Source organism: Manis javanica, chromosome 9 (genome assembly GCF_040802235.1).
Source record: "Manis javanica isolate MJ-LG chromosome 9, MJ_LKY, whole genome shotgun sequence".
Classification (NCBI taxonomy): Eukaryota; Metazoa; Chordata; class Mammalia; order Pholidota; family Manidae; genus Manis; species Manis javanica.
In genome coordinates this window covers 34,780,215-34,793,964 of record NC_133164.1, presented here as the reverse complement: position 1 = coordinate 34,793,964, position 13,750 = coordinate 34,780,215, and positions in this window count along the sequence as shown.

Below are 13,750 nucleotides of genomic sequence, written 5' to 3'. Positions count from 1 at the left end.
TAGTAAGGAATGTTAGAAAAATATTAGAGCTAACTGAAATTATAGATTTTGTACTGAAGGAGTGGTGATAAACTAAATTTAATTCAGAGTGAAAAGCCAAAAAGACCTAAAATTGGATCAATAAAGGAGAAAGTATTTATGGTTGTTTTACTAAATAAAAACAAATAATCATGATTCATATCATTTTGATACTCATTATTTCTGAAAAATTAACTGAAGAAATAAGAGGTATCCTCAACTATATTAAAGTAGAATATCTGGTATTATACATGATTCTGCTCCAACCTTAAATTTTTAAACTCTAAAATCCCCAGGTATATCTTTCAGGCAGTAAAATTACACATATGTAGATGTATTTCTGCACCTCCTAAAAATGTCTAGAACAATTTGGTTTAAAGAAACTATCATTATTATCATTGCAGGATGGAAATGTTAGTGTCTTTGATTATCAAAATGTTAAACCTTCCTGATTTAGGCCTATGAATATAAAACCAGAAATAAAATTTGAATCACTACAACACATAACAAATGAGACCCTGGAGAATGTACACAAATCCTTTCTACCAGTGCTAAGGATTCAATTTTCCAAGCCTGATAGTTTGAAAATTCACCACTCCCACACTGAATCTGAGCTAAACCACCTGACTTGCTCTCTGGCCAAGGGAATGTGATCAGCTGACACAAGCAGAACCTCAAAAAACACTTGCCTATTTCTATTTGTGCACTACCATCTCCACCATTATCTTCAGAACGTTCCTGGGCTAGTTTGCTTTAAGGTAAGAGACATGTTGAACAGATTTAATTTCCACCAGTCATCCCATTGGAGGCCAACACCCATCAGACCACAGGCATGTACATGAGCCCAGCCTTGACCAGAACAACAACCTAGAGAAGTCAAGTCTAAACTGACAACCCACAGACCTATGAGCCAAATAAATGCTTATTAAATTTGGTCACTGCTGTTGGGCTTGTTATACAATAGAATTGAGACAATAAGAGAATCTAAACCAACTTACTATCTTTCTTTTGTTATTTTATGATTTTTGTTAGAAAGTTCTAGTTATATTTAAAAACATTTCAAGGCATTTTTAGTTAAACAATGACATTTTATGTTTTTTTGTGTACATTTATAACATTAATAAAATTAATTTACTTACAGATATAAATTAATTAAAATAAATACATTTTACTAAATCACTAGCAAAATATGGCTAACTACAACTACAGTGATAATACTGTTTGAAGCATTACTAATAGGCTGTCAAAAAGACAATCATGTTATCAGTAAATGATGAAATTTCAGAATAATATGCAATAATTTATAGGAAAGAAAAATACATCTTAATCACACTGCTGATCGGTATTCAACCTAGGAAAAATTCTGACAAATACCATCTGAAAGATGATCTTCAAGCTCATTTAACAAAAATCATATGACAGAAGAGGCCAGTACAATTTTAGAAAAGTGGAATATTTTAGATGAGCTTCATTTATGTTTCTAATAGAGATAGTCAATTATTGGCAGAGTGGAGATAATCTATTCTTCTTTGGATGGCCTCATACCTTGCCACTTTTGCCTATAACAGCATTGAGTCATGTGCCCCACAGTTCCTGAAACAAAATAGGCAGTACACTACTGGGTAAACTTTGGCATTAAATTAAACCCCACAGATGTCAGACAGTGGAGCCAGCCACATTCACTGTGTTTCCAAGTCCCCTTCCCTGACAACACACCCCAAAATTTGGTTTTCCAGGAACAAACTTCCATGTAGCTTCCTGAATCCAACCTATATAGGAATTTAATAAACAATAAGTGTAATTTAATACATTGGATAAAAGAGGAATTACCACTTAATGATCTTCAAAATAGGTTATTATCTGAGATAAAGTGAAATTAGTTACATCCTCCTCTTCTTACTGACACTACCACCAAAACATTATGTACGTGGGTATGTGTTACGTAAAGACATCTATAGCTGTACACCTATACATTGGTTTGCTAGGGCTACCCTAACAAAGTGCTAGATTGGGTGGTTTAAGTAACTGAAATTTATTTTCTCACAGTTCTGGAGACTAGCAGTCCAAGATCAAGATGTTGGCAGGATTGGTTTCTTCTCAGACTTCTCTCCTTGGCTTCTAGATGGCCATCTTCTGTATCTTCACATGATCTCCTCTCTGTGTCTGTGTTCTAATCTCCTCTTCTCATAGTGACACCAGCTTATTCATATTCCTTCATTTTATCTTGATTACTTTATTCAAGTCCCATCTCCAGAGCAGTCATATTCTGAGATACTGTGACTTAGGACCTCAAAACATGAATTCTAGGAAGATATGCTTCAGACCATCAGACCATACATAAGATATAAATGTACTTCAAGGTATACTATACCATAATATAAAAAAATTTATGTCAGTTTGTAAAAGAAAGAAAATCTAGAATCTATACAGAAAAATGTTTATATATTTGCTAAAAGAAAAAGAAAAAGGAAAAATCCATGGCAAAATGTACTATTAGGAAAATGTATGAAAAAAAAGATTAAGAGAAACAGTTGTAATATAAATACCATATGGGTTATTAATTATCCCCCAAAAGATCCAAATATTAATATGAAGAAGACAAAAGTCCTTGGAGAAGGAATACAACCAGGATGGAATGAGAAAGAAAAACAACAGGAAAATAAACATACTAGAAGATTTCCATTCCTGACAAGCCAAGCCTCTCTGAGCTTGGGGTACTCCTTGGGTATTGTATCTAACACTTCCAAGTGTGTCCAAGTTAAGATCAGCTTCTCTGGTTAGGTTAGATATTATTAACTACCACATTCCATTCTGGAGAGACCTGAGATACTGACTTCTTTCCTTTCCATATGGTTGAGGGTTAAAACTTCTGTAGCTTCTATCTTGACATTCCCAAGATGGTTGATGGCACCGTCAGAGGAGGAAAATCCAGGTGGCAGGATGTTGGTTAACTGTCTTCTGGGAAATGGGAACTTGTTTCCTGTTCAATGTATCCTTCTGTACCCATTATTCACTGCCATCTCAGATGACTGTAGTGAGTGCCAGTGGTCTGTGTGAATTTATCAAGGAGAGAGCAAAGGGGGAAATTCAGTTCAAGCTTCCAACCTACTCCAGAATATCTGCACATCTCTAGGGTTTCAATAATACTGTGAAGAGTGTTTCTGAACCAGTTGTGAGTTGTCATGCTTTTAACTATTCAGAGCAATTTTGCTGAGACACGTCTAAATATATGCCACAGCCACAGGGTAGACTTATGGAAGAGAGCTTTTTTGTGGTTAAGTGAATCTTGAAGATCTACATTCATATCTCTATATAACTTTTTGCTTCCTATTAACTGCGAGCTCTTTTTAATTTTCACAAAACTCTATGAGCTGGGAAAATACTTAGTCTGGTTTTGGTATATGTAAATTCTCAAGTTCTATCCATTAACATGAATAAGAACTGAGTTGCTATTCTACAGCATGGATTTGTGCCCCATAAGGGTGTTTTCCAAATTGTTCCATGCCTGACCTACAATGAGATATCATGTTAACCCAAGAACTATTGATAAGCCTTTTAGGACTTGATTTCAGGGAACTTTTTACCCTACCCAGAGTGGATAAATTTATATATTAACACCCAAAATTATCCCTGAAGTTTTGGCTTTTTTTCAAATTTGTAATATTTGGGGGACAGTTTTCATAATTTATCATGAGTTGTAGACAATTTTCTTCAACAAGACTATTTTTCTGATTTTTAGTCTCTGTCACGTTATTTAATATGATCCTTCTGCACCCAGTATAAATACCACAACATTAACACATGCAAATCTTTACAGAAAAGAGCACGCATATTGTTTTATTTTCTGTGATGAAATGACACATGAGAAGCAGGATCAAATATGAAATAAATGAATTTTGCTTAAAATGTACTTAGATATTGAAGAAATAGGTGAGGTAGAAAATACATTTTTTGAATGTCATTGCAGGGTTACAAGATAAATACTGAAAGTAAAAGTCTATTGATAGAATTCCAGTAAGCATGGTTTAATTCCAAATCAGTCACAGTTCTGACTCAGACAGAAAAATCTTTTTTTATCCACTTTGTGCATGTTGTTAGTGAACATATTAGTTAATGACCTGAAGGCAAATCCCTGACAATGTGATTTTGTGTTAATTGTGTGGAAAAATATTTCTAGCTTTTAAAAACGCGACATTCTAAAATGCTATAGGGAATTCATCTTCCCTGTTTGAGCTATTCTATTCAACCTTCCTCAAGGGCACTGAATCATATTGAATGAGTCATCCAGCATTCACATCATATCTAAAATTAAGGAAAACTCTCAAGAGGCAATGTTAGGGATTAAACAGAATCATTCTGTTTATGTTCAGTTGAAATTAAAATGAAAAATAAGTTATAAAATCAACTTTTCAAGAGTATAGATATTTTAATATCTCATTTACATAGTGCCTTATATTAAAATGCCAAAACTTTAGATATAATTTTTTATCTTTACGTTTTAAAAAAGCTCTTTATTTTAAATTTTATATTTCTTTAAAGCAATTTTTATTATTAAGTTAAAATACACTAGACACTTATCAAAATAAATGTATGCTTCCTGAATATACTTACTAAAGGAAGTCCAAGGCTTCAACATGCTCAGGTTGAAAAATATTAAGTTGAGGTATGTTAAAGATGAAGCTATAAAACATATGTGTATAAAAAAAATTTTTTTAATTGTTGAAATGACATCTGTTATTGACTTTAACATGATTAGAAAGGTTATTTAAAAATAATGAATCTTGATTCATTGAGGAAAATACATATTAAATGTACATATGACTTAATTTTCCGTTAGCCAAATATAAATATGAATGCTCTAAATAACACAGAAGTTGAAGTTTATGATTTAAGATTTCTTTCAGTTTCAACTACTCTCTTAACTGCATTTTTCACATAACACTAATTCCCTTATTCTATTCCCTCCACACACATACACAATGACATTCTCTCTAGTGTATTTAACCCATGTATTTTCAATCAATTTAAATTATCCTGAATTAGGTATAAATGTGTCTTTTAAAAATTATATAGATTTGTTTGAAATGTGAGTTTTCATTTTCATAAAAAATACTGTTCTATACATTGTGCTGTTCTTAACATTTTCCATTCAACATTAGATATATCAATGTTCTTATAATAAATATAACTCATATTTGAAGCATTCACTTATCATATGTATGTGATATGTGTACACACATATAGATAAATCACACAATTGTAAATCTATCCCTCCAATAATGGACTTGCAATTTGCCTAGACCTCTGTGCTATCAGAAGCAACACTGAGGTGAATGTCTTTATTCATGTCTCCTTGTAGACTTGTGGGAAAGATTTCTGGGGATTATGTACTCTGCTTTTGGACTAACTACTGGATATGGGATATTTCCATATATGTATTTACCAGATATTACTAAGCATTTCCATAAAACCTCACAAGTTTACATTCCCACCATCAAAACATAAAGTTTCTCATTTCCTTATATCCATATATTTTATAGTGTACTGCCTTTTATTTATACCTATCTGCTACTTACAAGAGGGCATGATACATTTGTTTTAATATATATTTCCACATTTTCTGGTGAGGCTGAGCATGAACACGTTATGTGGATACATCCTTAAAGGCAATAAAACAAACTAATAAAGAGCACAGATGCTAGACCAAAATGACTTGGGGACAAATCAAGCCTCCAGCACTTACTAAGACAAAAATAAACTTGGATATCTTATTTAACTCTCTATTTTATTCATTCATAAAATATGCCTTAGTCTATTCATCTGTTATGAGGATAACTGTATCTACTTCATAATTCTGTTAAATTAATTAATATGTTTAAATGCTGAACACAGTGTCTATTAAACAATAATTGTTATGTGTTATCTATTATTTTTGTTCATATCTTCAGTCCATTTTGAAAAATATTTCATTTGCTTACTGAGTCAAATGCGTTCCTTCATAATATAGACATTAATCATTTGCTTTTGTTATTTAACATTGCATGTATCATTTCCAGTCTGGTATAGTGGTTAACTTTGCCTGTGATGAAAATTTTAAATTAAAGATCTTTCATTTTTACCTAGCCAAGAGAAAAAAAAATTTTTGCCCATGGTTTAAACATTCAGGTTTTGCTTTAAAAAATTTTCCTAACTCTTTAGTCACAAAAATATTCTATTTTTAAAATATTAACTTTAACTTTAATTTTGCTATTTGGGTATTGAACCTATGCGGTTAAATCCAAACATTAAAGGAATTTTGTTTTTTTCTTTTACTTTTTTTTTTTCAGGGTATTTTTTTTTCATTTTGTTGTCATTAATCTACAATTACATGAAGAACATTATGTTTACTAGGCTCTCCCCTACCCCAAGTCCCCTCCACAAACCCCATTACAGTCACTGTTCATCAGCGTAGTAAGATGTTGTAGAATCTCTACTTGTCTTCTCTGTGTTGCATAGCCCTCCCCTTTCCGCCAACCCCCACATTATACATGCTAATCATAATACCCCCATTCTTCTTCCCCACCCTTATCCCTCTCTACCCTCCCATTCTCCCCGGTCTCTTTCCCTTTGGTAATTGTTAGTCCATTCTTGGGTTCTGTGATTCTGCTGCTGTTTTGTTCCTTCAGTTTTTCTTTTGTTCTTATACTCCACAGATGAGAGAAATCATTTGGTACTTGTCTTTCTCTGCTTGGCTAGTTTCACTGAGCATAATACCCTCTAGCTCCATCCATGTTGTTGCAAATTGTAGGATTTGTTTTCTTCTTATGGCTGAATAATATTCCATTGTGTATATGTACCACATCTTCTTTATCCATTCATCTACTGATGGACATTTAGGTTGCTTCCATTTCTTGGCTATTGTAAATAGTACTGCGATTAACATAGGGGTGCATCTGTCTTTTTCAAACTTGATTGCTGCATCCTTAGGGTAAATTCCTATAAGTGGAATTTCTGGTTCAAATGGTAAGTCTATTTTGAGCATTTTGAGGAACCTCCACATTGCTTTCCATAATGGTTGAACTAATTTACATACCCACAAGCAGTGTAGGAGGGTTCCCCTTTCTCCACAACCCTGCCAACATTTGTGGTTGTTTGTATTTTGGATGGAGGCAATCCTTACTGGTGTGAGGTGATATCTCATTGTGGTTTTAATTTGCATTTCTCTGATGATTAGTGATGTGGAGCATCTTTTCATGTGTCGGTTGGCCATCTGAATTTCTTCTTTAGAGAACTGTCTGTTCAGCTCCTCTGCCCATTTTTTAATTGGATTATTTGCTTTTTGTTTGTTGAGGTGCGTAAGCTCTTTATATATTTTGGATGTCAAGCCTTTATAGGATCTGTCATTTACAAATATATTCTCCCATACTGTAGGGTACCTTTTTGTTCTATTGATGGTGTCCTTTGCTGTACAGAAGCTTTTCAGCTTAATATAGTCCCACTTGTTCATTTTTGCTTTTGTTTTCCTTGCCCTGGGAGATATGTTCATGAAGAAGTCACTGATGTTTATGTCCAAGAGATTTTTACGTATGCTTTTTTCTAAGAGTTTTATGGTTTCATGACTTACATTCAGGTCTTAGATCCATTTAGAATTTACTTTTGTGTATGGGGTTAGACAGTGATCCAGTTTCATTCTCTTACATGTAGCTGTCCAGTTTTGCCAGCACCATCTGTTGAAGAGACTGTCATTTCCCCATTGTATGTCCATGGCTCCTTTATCAAATATTAATTGACCATATATGTTTGGGTTAAGTCTGGAGTCTTTAATCTGTTCCACTGGTCTATGGCTCTGTTCTTGTGCCAGTACCAAATTATCTTGATTACTGTGGCTTTGTAGTAGAGCTTGAAGTTGGGGAGCAAGATCCTCCCCCAATTTATTCTTCCTTCTCAGGATTGCTTTGGCTATTCAGGGTCTTTCATGATTCCATATGAATTTTTGAACTATTTGTTCCAGTTCATTGAAGAATGCTGTTGGTAATTTGACAGGGATTGCATCAAATCTATATATTGCTTTGGGCAGGATGGCCATTTTGACGATATTAATTCTTCCTAGCCAAGAGCATGGGATTCGTTTCCATTTGTTAGTGTCCTCTTTAATTTCTCTTGAGTGTCTTACAGTTTTAAGGGTATAGGTCTTTCACTTCTTTGGTTAGGTTTATCCCTAGGTATTTTATTCTTTTTGATGGAATTGTGAATGGAATTGTTTTCCTGATTTCTCTTTCTGTTGGTTCATTGTTAGTGTATAGGAAAGCCACAGATTTCTGTGTGTTAATTTTGTATCCTGCAACTTTGCTGTATTCCTATATCAGTTCTAGTAGTTTTGGAGTGGAGTCTTTAGGGTTTTTTATGTACAATATCATGTCATCTGTAAATAGTGACAGTTTAACTTCTTCTTTACCAATCTGGATTCCTTGTATTTCTTTGTTTTGTCTAATTGCTGTGGCTAGGATCTCTAGTAGTATGTTAAATAACAGTGGGGAGAGTGGGCATCCCTGTCTAGTTCCCGATCTCAGAGGAAAAGCTTTCAGCTTCTCGCTGTTTGGTATAATGTTGGCTGTGGGTTTATCATATATGGCCTTTATTATGTTGAGGTACTTGCCCTCTATACCCATTTTGCTGAGAGATTTTATCATGAATAGATGTTGAATTTGTCAAATGCTTTTCAGCATCTATGGAGATGGTCATGTGGTTTTTGTCTTTCTTTTTGTTGATGTGGTGGATGATATTGATGGATTTTCGAATGTTGTACCACGCTTGCATCTCTGGGATGAATCCCACTTGGTCATGGTGTATGATCCTTTTGATATATTTTTGAATTCGGTGTGCTAATATTTTATTGAATAATTTTGCATTTACGTTCATTAGGGATATTGGTCTGTAGGTTTCTTTTTTGGTGGAGTCTTTGCCTGGTTTTGGTATTAGGGTGATGTTGGCTTCATAGAATGAGTCTGGGAGTATTCCCTCCTTTTCTATTATTTGGAAAAACTTTAAGGAGAATGGGTATTATATCTTCTCTGTGGGTCTGATAAAATTCCGAGGTAAATCTGTCCAGCCCAGGGGTTTTGTTCTTGGGTAGTTTTTTGATTACTGCTTCAATTTATTTGCTGGTAATTGGTTTGTTTTGATTTTGTGTTTCTTTCTTGGACAGTCTTGGAAGGTTGTATTTTTCTAGCAAGTTGTCCATTTCTTCTAGGTTGTCCAGCTTCTTAGCATATAGGTTTTCATAGTAGTCTGTCATGATGTTTCCTTTCTCTTTTCTGATTCTGTTGATGTGTGTTAATTCTCTTTTTCTCTCAATAAGTCTGGCTAGAGGCTTATCTATTTTGTTTATTTTCTCAAAGAACCAGCTCTTGGTTTCATTGATTTTTTCTTTTGTTTTATTCTTCTCAATTTTGTTTGTTTCTTCTCTGATCTTTATTATGTCCCTCCTTCTGCTGACTTTAGACCTCATTTGTTCTGCTTTTTCCAATTTTATTGTGACATTAGACTGTGATAATTGTGATGTTAGCCTATTCATTTGGGTTTGTTCTTCCTTCTTTAAATAGTCCTGGATTACTATATACTTTCCTCTTAAGAATGCTTTCACTGTGTCCCACAGAAGTTGGGGCTTTGTGTTTTTGTTGTCATTTATTTCCATATATTGCTGGATCTCCATTTTAATTTGGTCATTGATCCATTGACTATTTAGAAGCATGTTGTTAAGCCTCCATGTGTTTGTTAGCCTTTTTGCTTTCTTTGTACAATTTATTTCTAGTTTTATATCTTTGTGGTCTGAAAAGTTGGTTGGTAGAATTTCAATCTCTTTGAATTTACTGAGGTTCTTTTTGTGGCCTAGTATGTGGTCTATTCTGGAGAATGTTCCATGTGCCCTTGAGAAGAATGTATATCCTGTTGCTTTTGGATGTAGAGTTCTATAGATGTCTATTAGGTCCATCTGTTCTAGTGTGTTGTACAATGCCTCTGTGTCCTTACTTATTTTCTGTCTGGTGTATCTGTCCTTTGGAGTGAATGGTGTTTTGAAGTCTCCTAAAATGAATGCATTGCATTCTATTTCCTCCTTTCATTCTGTTAGTATTTATTTCACATTTGCTGGTGCTCCTGTGTTGGGTTCATATATATTTATTATGGTTATATCCTCTTGCTGGACTGAGCCCTTTATCATTATGTAATATCCTTATCTCTTGTTACTTTCTTTGTTTTGAAGTCTATTTTGTCTGATACTAGTACTGCAACACCTGCTTTTTTCTCCCTATTGTTTGCATGAAATATGTTTTTCTGTCCCTTGACTTTTAGTCTGTGCATGTCTTTGGGTTTGAGGTGGGTCTCTTGTAAGCAGCATATAGATGGGTCTTGTTTTTTTTTCCATTCCGTGACTCTATGTCTTTTGATTGGTGCATTCAGTCCATTTACATTTAGGATGATTATTGAAAGGTATGTGCTTATTGCCATTTCAGGCTTTAGATTCATGGTTACCAAAGGTTCCAGGTTACTTTCCTTACTATCTAAAAGCCTAATGTAACTCACTTAGTATGGTGTTACAAACAAAATCTAAAAGTTCTTTTCTTTTCTCCTCCTTTTTCTTCCTCCTTCATTCTTTATATATTAGATATCAAATTCTGTACCTTTTGTCTATCCCTTGATTGACTTTGGGGATAGTCAATTTAATTTTGCATTTGCCTCGCAATAAGCTGCTCCACCCTCCCTATTGTGGTTTTACTACCTCTGGTGACAGCTATGCAACCCTAGGAACACTTCCATCTATAGCAGTCCCTCCAAAATAGACTGCAGAGATGGTTTGTGGGAGGTAAACTCTCTCAGCTTTTGCTTATCTGGAAATTGTTTAATACCTCCTTCAAATTTAAGTGATAATCTCACTGGATAAAGTAATCTTGGTTCCAGGCCCTTCTGCTTCATGGCATTAAATACATCATGCCACTCCCTTCTGGCCTGGAAGGTTTCTGCTGAGAAGTCTGATGTTAGTCTGATGGAATTCCCTTGTATGTGATCTTATTTCTGCCTCTGCCTCTGGCTGCTTTTAACAGTCTGTCCTTATCCTTGATCTTTCCCATTTTAATTACTATGTGTCTTGGTGTTGTCTTCCTTGGGTCTTTTCTGTTGGGGGATCTGTGGATCTCCATGGCCTGAGAGACTATCTCCTTCCCCAGATTGGGGAAGTTTTCAGCATCTACCTCATCAAAGACACTTTCTATCCCTTTCTCTCTCTTCTTCTGGTATCCCTATGATGTGAATATTGTTCCACTTGGATTGGTCACACAGTTCTCTCAATATTCTTTCATTTTTAGAGATCCTTTTTTCTCTCTGTGTATCAGCTTCTTTGTATTCCTCTTCTTTAGTTTCTATTTCATTTATTGTCTCCTCCACCATATCCAACCTGCTTTTAATACCCTCCATTGTGTTCTTCCACAAGTGAATCTCTGACCTGAATTCATTCCTGAGTTCTTGGATGTCTTTCCGTACATCCATTAAAATGTTGATGATTTTTATTTTGAACTCCCTTCAGGAGGAGTCACGAGGTCCATATCATTTAAATCTTTCTCGGGAGTTGTTTTAATAATTTTACTCTGGAGAAGGTTCCATTGGTGTTTAATGTTTGCATATGGCGCCCTCTAGTATCCAGAAGCTCTATTCTGGAGCTGCTCAGCCCCTGAAGCAATGTTGGAGGTCGCAGGGGAGCTGTATGGGTGCCTGGGGGAGGAAAGAGCTGTTCCCTGCCTTTGGGCTACTGTGCCTGTCTCCACTGCCTGAGTCAGTGGGCCGTTCGCACAGGTATGTTTTTGTCCCAGAGCCCTGCTTTCTATAAGTGGCCAGAATCCCAGTCTCCCCAGGAACTCTGCCTGTATTAACTTTCTGACCCAGTAGTCATGCGAGTCTCATGAAAGCACCATGAAATGTAGGTTTGTGCTCCCTGAGCAGATCTCTGAGACTAGGTATTCTGCAGTCCCAAGCTTTCCATTCCCTCTGTGCTAGGTTTCTCTTCCTCCCGCTGGTGAGCTGGTGTGGCTACGTTCCCACGGAGCCACAGCTTTGGTATGTTACCCCGTTAGGTGAGGTCTGCTCTTTTCTCCAGGTGTGTGCAGTCTGGTGCCATCCTCTTTGCTGTTGCTCTCTCAGGATTAGTTGTGCCAATTAAATTTTCTAATTGTATCCAGTTTTAGGAGGAAGTCTCTGTCACTCCTCTCATGCTGCCATCTTTAATCAGAATAAAGCAATTTTTAAAACCCAACTTTGTAACTCAATTTTTAAAGTGTATGACTAAAAATATATATATAGAATCTAAATGAGGAAAACTATCAAGCTGATAAAAAAAAACAAAGAAGACTTAAATAAATGGGGAGATATTCCATGGTCATGGATAGGAATATTCAATGTTGTCAAGATATCAGTTCTTTCCAACTCGTTCTATAGATTCAATGCAAAACAATTAAAATCTCAGTAAGTTATATGATAGATATTAAAAAGTTTATTCTGAAGTTTATATGGAGAGGCAAAAGACCCAGAATAGCTACCACAACACTACAGAAGAACAAAGTAAAAAAACTGACACTACCTGACTTTAACACATAATATAAAACTACAATAATTAATAAAATGTGGTACTGAATCAATGGACTAAAATAAAAGAGCTCAGAAATAGATATCCCCCAGTATATAGTCAACTAATCTTCAACAAAGGAACAAAAACAATGCAATGGAGCCTAGATGGTCTTTTCAACAAATGGTATGGGAAAACTGGATACCCACATGCAAAAGGGAAAGAAAGAAAGAGAATCTAGACACAAACCTTAAACATTTCACAAAAATGAACTCAAAATGAGTCACAAACCTAAATGCAAGAAACAAAATTATAAAACTCCTGAACGATCACAAAAGAAAATCTAGATGACCTTGGATTTAGTGATGAGTTTTCATATACAACAAAAGTATGATCCATGAAAAAAATTGATAAGCTGGACTTCATTAAAATTAAAAACTTTTGCTCTGCAAGTCACTGTCAACAGAATGAAAAGACAAGCCACAGACCAGGAGAAAAAATTGGCAAAAGACATATCTGCTACAGTAAGGTTACGCAAAATACACAAAGAACTCTTTAAAGCTCAACAATAAGAAAAAACGAGTCAAAGACCAAAGACCATAAGAGACATCTCTTTAGGAAGCTGTAATAATTGCAAATAAACATATAAAAAGATACTCTATATCATATGTCATCAAGGAAATGGAAATTAAAATAACAATTACTACACATGTATTAGAATGGCCCAAATCCACAGCACTAACTTTCGAATGTTAGCAAGGATGTGGAGCACCAAGAGAAACTCTCATTCCTTCTGGTGGGGATGCAAAATGGTACTTACTTTGGAAGACAGTTTGGCAGTTTCTTACAAAAGTAAACATACTCTTACCATACAATCCAGCAATTGTGCTCCTTGGGATTTACCCAAAGGAGTTAAAAAAAATGCAAAATTCTGAACCTGGCTATTTATGGTAGCTTTATTCATCATTGCTAAAACGTGGAAGTAATCAAGGTATCTTTCAGCTGGTAAATGGATAAACTGTGGTACATCCAAATAATGGAACGTTATTTAGTGCTAAAAGGAAATGAGCTACGAAGTCATGGAAAGACATGACAGATCCTTACTCATATTCCTAAGTGAAAGAAGAATCTAAAAAGGCTATA